This window comes from Notothenia coriiceps, unplaced genomic scaffold, assembly GCF_000735185.1.
Source record: "Notothenia coriiceps isolate Sejong01 unplaced genomic scaffold, NC01 NC01_scaffold00033387, whole genome shotgun sequence".
In the NCBI taxonomy this organism is placed as follows: Eukaryota; Metazoa; Chordata; class Actinopteri; order Perciformes; family Nototheniidae; genus Notothenia; species Notothenia coriiceps.
This window is the reverse complement of record NW_011366088.1, coordinates 70866-79892: the sequence shown is the minus strand read 5'-3', so window position 1 is coordinate 79892 and position 9027 is coordinate 70866.

Here is a 9027-nt window from a genome sequence, read left to right as displayed (position 1 = left end):
GTAATGTATGCAGATGACTCAATACAATATATTATGCAGCATCAACTACAAGAGAGTTGACAAATGTTATGAATAAAGATCTACTACTGATATCAGAGTGGGTCATAAATAATAAGTTGGTACTTAAATCGTTATTAATAGGATCAAATCATCAGTTAAAAGGTGAACCAAAATTGCAACTACATTTAAACCATATTGAAATTGAACAGGTCAAGGAGACAAAATTGCTAGGTATAACCCTGGATCATAAATTATCTTGGTCTAAACAAATTGATAATGTTGTATGTAAAATGGGAAGGGGTGTGTCACTTGTAAAAAGAATTGTAAAATATTTGCCTATGGATGTCAGTAGACANGTTAATCCATCTTCAGGTGTCGAATGATGTGTTTATGAACCGTGTTGTTACAACACAAAGTAATTGCGCATGAAGAAAACAATGCAGATACCAGCTATTGGTAAATTTGTTTTCAGGTACACTATTATTTCATGATAATCTTAGTAGTTATTACGTTAGCTTCAGCTTAAGTATAGTACAATTTTTGCACTAACACCAAATCATATTCTATAAAAATAAAGGCAGATGAACAGTTAAATCCTACTTACATCTACAAATACATCGGATACAAAGTTAACTCACCTTCAATTATCGTGGAGCTCTCGAACGAGGTTCCATCAGCTTTCTGGATGCAACAGCCCTGATGATCCGACCTGATCACAAAGTAGTGGGTCAGTGAGTATCATGCTGGTTATGTATGCAGCTTCAGAACGAGTACAGCACTAGGATGACAAGGAATGTCAACTGCCGCGTCGCCACAATTCATTTCTTAAACGATGCAAGTTATCTAGTACCAACCGTTGCATCTAACACTGATTTCTCCGTGTGCCTTTATATCGTCTATATCTACTAACTAAGATGGGTCGCTGTGGAACAGTTTAACGCAGCTCAACTGTCACGCTTTCTATAGAGTGGGCTAGGCACTATCTAATTACACAACAAGATTATATTAGCAGACGAATTAGAGTCTCCTTCCTAAGTGACACCGGTATGTCCGAGAATTCTCATCCATGCAATAAAATTCGATTGTACATCTCCTTTCATTTTCATTAGAGACGAAAGAGGCTTCTAACCTTTTGTTTGAAACGTCATTTAAATAAGTAAACTACGTAGCCTCTCTTCTGTTGCTGTTTGAATAATGTCTGTATTTCCACTCTCCACTCCCACCTATCTGAACCGAGGGGCACGAGAGAGTCAGCCGAGGTTCATTAATACAGGAGTAATATACACCGATGAGGCCCCACCCTTAAACACCCCACCATGATTCCAAGATTATCCTTGCCCGTGGATCTATTTTTTATTCTGATTGTATGACATATTATCTCATTAATGAGAGAGTCAAATTGCACTTTATAAAGCCCAGTGATTGGTCGGTCACAACATTTATATTAAGAAAAATCAACGGTGCCGATTAATTTCCCGTGTATACCTATCCACATCTATTTGTATAATGGTTGAAATAGCAAGCAGCGCATTTGACATGAAAGATACATTTCATCAACCATACAATTAACTTGTTTTAACATTTAATTGCTCTCTTTTCCTGATCATTTGTCCAAATCAATGGTATACGACTGACTACGGCATGGGGATCATCATGTCGGAGATCCTGAGGAAGTGGATCGCTTTACTTTACCTAATGGTTCCATGTACAACCGACTTATCAACATTTATTTGTATGCTATCTATTCATGCAATACCGCCTCCTAATGATACCGAATATGCACCTGTGTTTCAGAAATGACCACAAAGCACTGGGCTTTATAAACCAATTTAATCTTCCAAAGGAAGAAAAATTCCAACAATCAGAAATAAAAATAGATCCGGAAAAATATGAAGCATCTGTTAAGCCTTTTCGTATATAAAATAATTGATAGATTTGATCTCTTGTGCCAAACATGGATCAGACAGGTGGAAGTGGAGGAGGTTGGAAATACAGACATTATCCAACATCAGCTGACAGAAGAGGGGAGCACGTAGTTACATTAAAGGTGCGTTCAAACAAAAGGTTTAAATAAATATTTAGTTTGAAGGGACAATTTACTTCCATGGGTCAGATTTCCAGCACCGTGTCACTTAGAAGATCTCAACCGGCTGCAAAACTGTTGAAAAATAGCAAAACAAACCTAAAAAAAAATCTTGAGGTGGAGCTGCAGTTAAACTGTCCACCCTGAAAAAGAAAACAAAGAAACAGGTGGTTAACATTGTAAATAATGATCTTTTAAGAATGACTGCTTAGCCACTGCAGTTCATCACTGTCACTCGTGCTCACATTTAACATAACCACAATGGTATCAGTGCGCCCTGGTGCAGGTGTTGTAACAAACGGTTCATAAAACACATCAATCGACAGCCTTGAAGGAGTGATTACACTCCGTCCTTCCACAATGGAAAGAGGTTCAGGTGTGTCAGCTTGCAAAAAAAGAGTTCAGACAGCTATGGAGGGCCATCCTTGTAATCAAATTAAGGGAAATGCACTTTGTGTCTGGTTTTCAACGCCGGTGGCGAGTAAACACCAGCAAACAGTCTCATGAAGAGTACCACCAGTTTCCCCATGTCCCATCACTGTGGTGAGGGGGGGGGGGTGGGGGGGGTGCTGGACAGGTGGAGGAGTGCCAGCAGCCGCCAAGTGTTTGGAGTGTGATGGGAGACAAGGAGAGGGGGGGGAGCAGGGGGAGGCGAACTCACCTGCAGCCGTGGGGGGGGGAGGTCCCTCCGCCCTGCTCGGCATCTCCGTCTCAGAGACAAAAGGCCACCAACATGTGCCAGCTGGTAGGAAAAAGGGGCCGGAGAGACGGGGGTCCCTCGTGGAGGACGGAGGGCCCACTGAGGGGGGGGCTGGAGCTGAGCTGAGGGCAAACAACTGCCGAGCCCCGCAGATCGTCCAGAGGCAAGGGGAGAAGGGACAGCCGAACGAGGACAATACACGTCTCCACACAGGTCTGACACCAGAGCAACCGTCGAGGGAGACAGATCAACAACATGCGAAACTCAGGCAGTAATGTTGCTCATCTGTTCGCAAACGGTTTCGATTCATCTGAAGTTTCAATTAAAGGTCCCCTATTATACTGTTTTTTCTCATTATATTATAGGTCTCAGATATATACAGAACATGTCTCTGAAGTGTTTGGCTCCAAATACCAAACGGATCATTGCAGCATTACCCATAATCCCCTCTGTTTCAGCCCTGTTTCAAAAGTGCTGATTCTCTGTCTGTTACTTTAGATGAAAATAAGGAACCCCTCCCCACGCCCCTCTGGCCAAAATCTGATCAGCTCATTTTCAGACAGGTTTTTATATAAATGGATCAGGACAAAAAGAGAGAGAATCTTTGTTCCTGAAACTTTCAGAATCTCTTTACACAGAGGGGACACATGTTGATGTAGAAAAGACATGAAGAAGTGGATTTTGCATAATAGGTCCCCTTTAAACTAGCTTCATCCAAAACATTAAGTGCACCTAAACATGTGACATATAGTAAAAACAGCTGCTTGAAAATGATATTTAGTTTTGATAATGAGATGAAAATGCTTGAATAGAGGTTGGATGGGAATTAGGAATCTTTAAGCACCAGGAAAAGCCCTTGTAAATACAATGTATTATTATGATTATTATGATTATATTGTTTATACATTATATTGTTGCATAATGAGTGACTTAATCTGTAAACTATCAGCAGTGAGTTGTTCTTAAGGTGTGGTTATATTTCACAGAAACATATATCACAGTAGTATTTATTTCAACACTTTGCATTGTAAGAGTCCTTATACATTTGACTGTTCTTTGTGTATGCTGTCGATAAGCCCTGCTGCCATTAGTACCAACCAAAACTTGTCCTTAGTAAATACAAGTTTAATTTGGAATTAGAGTTATAGTTTTTCCCCACAAACATGTAGTTGGAATTCAACTTCCATTATGACCGAAGATTTTCATTGTCATAACTATACACTGTAGCTATGCACGTATGACTAATAAAAGCCTTGAACCTTGACCCTTGACCCAACATGGTTACACTTGGACCAGATTTGACTACAAATATAGTAGACTTAAATGATTTGTTAACCAACGCAAAAGTCAAGTAGGAACATTTGAATGTATTCTTCATTATATCTGACATAATTTACTGAACAGCCAGGTGAGGCTATACGCTATGTAGCTTTTGGATCTAATTTGCATTTAATTATCTATTCTACCACAGGCAAGTTTTTGAGATCCGTTACCAATCAACACATTATTTAGAGTCTCTACATTTCTCTTGTGTTTACCTGCAGGCCCGGCCTGCGTTCTGTGGCCTGCCTGGAGCGAGTTCATGGCTTTAAGAGAAAGCGGGGAGTTCGTCTGCGGCGGGGTCTCCTCTCCTCCTCTGGAGTACCATGACAACAAGTGTACATGCAAACACATACACACATGCACGCACAAACACAACAACACAGGACACACATGAGGAAAAAAAAAAGTTGTGGGGAGAACAAAAAGGGTGAGACTTGAAAAATGTTTATAAAATAAGATAATGATAATGTGATGTTTGAAAAAAGGCAAACAATGAACTCAAAATAGGACATTCAATAGACAAAATGAAATCTGTAGAAGTGTATGTACAAAGAAGATGATGGATATGTGCCTGACATGGTATGTAAATGGTTTTTATAAAAAAAAAATGCACAGCTCTTTTGGATTTCAGTGTCAATTAAAACCACAATAAACCGACTCAAATTCAACTCACTTTACAATTTCTACCACTTCTTTGTGCTTGTTTCAAAGCGGTTCTGTCTTGCCTTAACATGAGATCATAGGAATAATAGTTTAGGGTCTTAGGGCTGAAACCCTCGCTTCACTATTAGTTATAGCCTTCTGTAAGAGAGCAAATGTACTTTCCAGTTTCCAGTATTTAAGTCACCACATCATGTGTTTTTTTACCTTGTTTGTCCAGTTCCAGGCTGGACTGTGGAGGGACCGGGGACTCCAGCTGCCGCGTGGAGCCCCGAGACGACAAGCCTGAGGAGGAGTTGCTTCCCTCCACCTCCCCGCCCTCCCCGTCCTGCTCTCCGTCCTCTCTGCAACACACAAAACACTGTTAGTGTAAGCATCAATGGTGTAAAGTTATCAAGCAACAATAACAGATTAAACCCACAGCGCAGGAGAGTTACACACCCTAATGCACACGCCCTGAACTGATCACATTGGTCACATGGAGGGGAATGGAAACACATTTAGTACAAGAATTTGAGAAATGGCACAAAGAAACCTGTTTCTCTGGATAATAAAATAAACATGAATTCCAGTTAAGATTACTTCATCGGGATACTCTGCAGTAATGCTTCAGCTTCAAGAAGTGCAGGATAAAAACACATTTTCATGATTTGGATACCCAATGGATTCCTACTTAGAATAGCATTGACAGAGCTACAGCTAATGGGAATAAATAAATGAACAGCTTTAAAAATGGTCTGGTGTTTCTCAAAGAGGTTCTGGGAACAGGACTGTAATAGATTGAATGGGAAGTTCAGATAAGAACATGCAGGAAATCCTCACTGCAGGAATAAATACAATAGAAGCATATTCTGGGAAACAGAGCAGAAGAAATATGCCTTACTCGTCTCTAATATTCTGGGATTTCACTAAACTGAATAGCAGAAATTAGAAAGGGCTCATGTGCATGTTCAAACAACATGTATGTATGGAGTCGGGCGTGATCTCTTAGTCTATATACTTAAAGAGTTCATATTTATCCTACATATGAGGCTTTGATAGACTTTACGTGTTGTCATTGTTGTTGCAGCAGTACTCACATGCTCCCTGACTGCAGGCTGAACTTCTTGCGGCTCAGCCTGGTCGTCTGCTGGGTGAAGTACTCGTGGCGCTCAGACTTCTTCCACATGTAGTAATACTGCACACACTCCCCAACGGAGCGCGTTCGTACCTGAGGAGGAGGAACACATTGTGATGGAAACAGGACTCAGAGAGACACGGGTACAGCAGGAACTTTGATGGCAAACACTGATGGTTTATTTGGAGCTTCGGCCGGAGAATTCACATCACAATTCTGAAGATCTCTACCCCAGACCCATGTATGTCTTCATGTCTTTATTAGGATCCCCATTAGCACTAGCATGAGCATTGGCTATTCTTCCTGGGGTTCATACATACGTTCATACATACAACAAAATTAAAACAAAACAGCTCATAATTTCATGCAATTTACAGTGCTGTATGAAGTGAAAACTAAAATGGTCATCCAATTATCGCCATCCTAAGGCCAAACAAAAGTAAATAATAAGTGTACACATAATAATATATGCATACATAGCCACAGTTCAAATTTACTTTATAATAAGCAACCTTTTGAAATGTACTTGAGAATTTTCCTGAATGATGTGGACCGGTAAAGCGTTCCAGCTGATCATGGCTCTGTACATGACTGTTTTCTGTCCCATATTTGATTTAGATTTGGGTAATACAAACCTTCCTTCTATTGTATGTCGTGTTTGATAGTTATGTTGTGCATATTGCGCTATAAACCTTTGTGATAATATATCTGGGAGTGAGTCACTGTAATATTTCTGACAAAATGTAATAAAATATAAGTTGACCTCTGTCTGACAGTTAACCATTTCAGTGTCTCCAGCATTTCAGTAACTCTAGTTCTGTAGGAGAACTGCAGTGCACATCGTGCCAGTGGCGGTTCTAGACCAATTTGACTGGGGGGTCCAGTTATTTTCCGAGGGGGGCACAATAAATGCAGGACGAAAAAGAGAACTAGACAGTATGAAGTAATTGCGCATAAGAAAACAATGCAATACAGTTATTGGTATTTGTTTCAGTACACTTATTTATTTCAGATATATCTTATAGTTATTACTGTTAGCTTCAGCTTAAGTTATAGTACAATTTTTGCACTAACACCATATCATATTTATATAAAAATAAAGGCAATGAACAGTTACNATGAACACCTGACATCACAGCTGACTGCAGGAGAGAGGAGAACCATTTTAAAGTTTGGCTGCAGCTCGGTGATTGGCTGCTGGAGAATGAGGTGAAATGTAATAACATTTCACCTCATTCTCCAGCAGCCAATCACCGAGCTGCAGCCAAACTTTAAAATGGTTCTCCTCTCTCCTGCAGTCAGCTGTGATGTCAGGTGTTCATGCTGCCGCCCGCCTTCTCCCCATCCACCTCCTTTCATCTCATCCAGTGCCAGGAGAGCTAATCCAAAGACCTCATCACACCTCCTCTTCATCGAATCCAGATCTTCAGCATCATCACCAGTGTCTAGACCCCGGGGGGTTCCCTATGCTCACGGCTGCATCCCCCCTTTAGATATACCATTTCAGGATCGGGGTCTAATCGCCAAAGACTTAACATTTATCATATGACGTTAATAAATGTTCTTTAACAAAATGAAGTGTCTCCTGATTGAACTGTATAATGGAGAAAACTTTGAAGCTCAAAGTGTTCCATTCGAATTTTCTCCTGTTTTAAATACAAGAATTCAAAATACAAGAATAAAAAAATACGAAAAAAAGCTATAAATATGGAAATAAATAAATGAATGTATTAAAAAAAAACATTTGTTGAGAATAATACAGAACACACATTATTATATATCTTTAATGTATTTTATACATTTATTTTCAGTTACATTCATATATTTATTAAAAATAATATATTTATTAATTTCTGTGTCTGTGTGTTTCACAATATGTTGTTTTGCTTGGTAGCCTTGTATTCTGTGGAAATGACAACATTTATAACAAATGTACTTTCAATTGCTCTGAAAGTTTCAACAAGTACACATGTCTTTAACAATATCTTTCAGTTGCCATGTTATTTTAGTAGAAGGAGAAACACAGTGACTCTTCTCTCTTCAATACATGTTTTTAAAGCTTATAGCACCGGGAATCTCCGGCGTATTCATGTTCTGTATAAACTGTAAAGCCCCTTGAGACAAAAGTCGATTTGTGATATTGGGCTAAATAAATAAACTTTGATTGACTTTGATTGATGGATTTAGTGCAAGAAGAAGTACACTTCACTTCTGAGCCCTCAAGAGACAGATATAAATGATTATTAGACTCAAAGATGGTGTTCAAGATGCAAAAGATTCAAAGGTTTTATTGTGCACAAAGCTACGGTGTAGAAATGGCAATGAAATTCTTCTGACCTGAGCTCCTCCAACGATGCAACATATATAATCAAATAAGAAAAATACAAAGGCTTTGCTACTACCTAAAACTCAGTAACAGCGGTGAGATCACGCACAAATTTAAAAAGCAGCACAATACACACTGGGACAAATCATCATGATAACTGCATGGGATTGAACCTACCACCGTCTGACTCAAAGCTCTTCCTCTCTGCCAAAGCCAAATGATGGGCTGCTGTTCAGAAATAATGACCTCATAGCCGCAATTATCCCAATCGAGATAACCGTTTTGTTGATGGAGGTTTTTTTAAATGGGAAGAAAAAGTTCATGAAGCGTTAACCAAGTTAGATCCTAAACCGGCTGGTCCGGTCTTAGAACCTTTCTTTTTAAAGATAGCTGCAGATTTTATTGCACCACCTCTTACTTCTCTTTTTAACCTCTCCCTCAGCACGAACACAATTCCAAAAATATGGAAGTCAGCTTTTGTCCTGCCTTTACAAAAAGGAGGGAGGCTACTTTATTAAATAATTATAGGCCCATCTCTAAATTGTCAGTTCTGGCCAAGGTTCTTGAACGCCTAGTGAGTGAACAGGTAGAGGTGTTTTTAAGTAACAATGACCTACTATTTAAACATCAGTCAGTTTTCAGAAAGCAACATAACACCATCACTGCGACAATGAAAGTGGTGAATGATATTGCTAATATCTTTTGCAGCTCTGTTTATTGATCTTTCCAAAGCTTTCCATAGCGTCGATCATCAAATCCTGAAGCAGAGGCTGGCCAGTATTGGTATATCCAGCCATGCAGTGGGGTGGTTTGTGAAC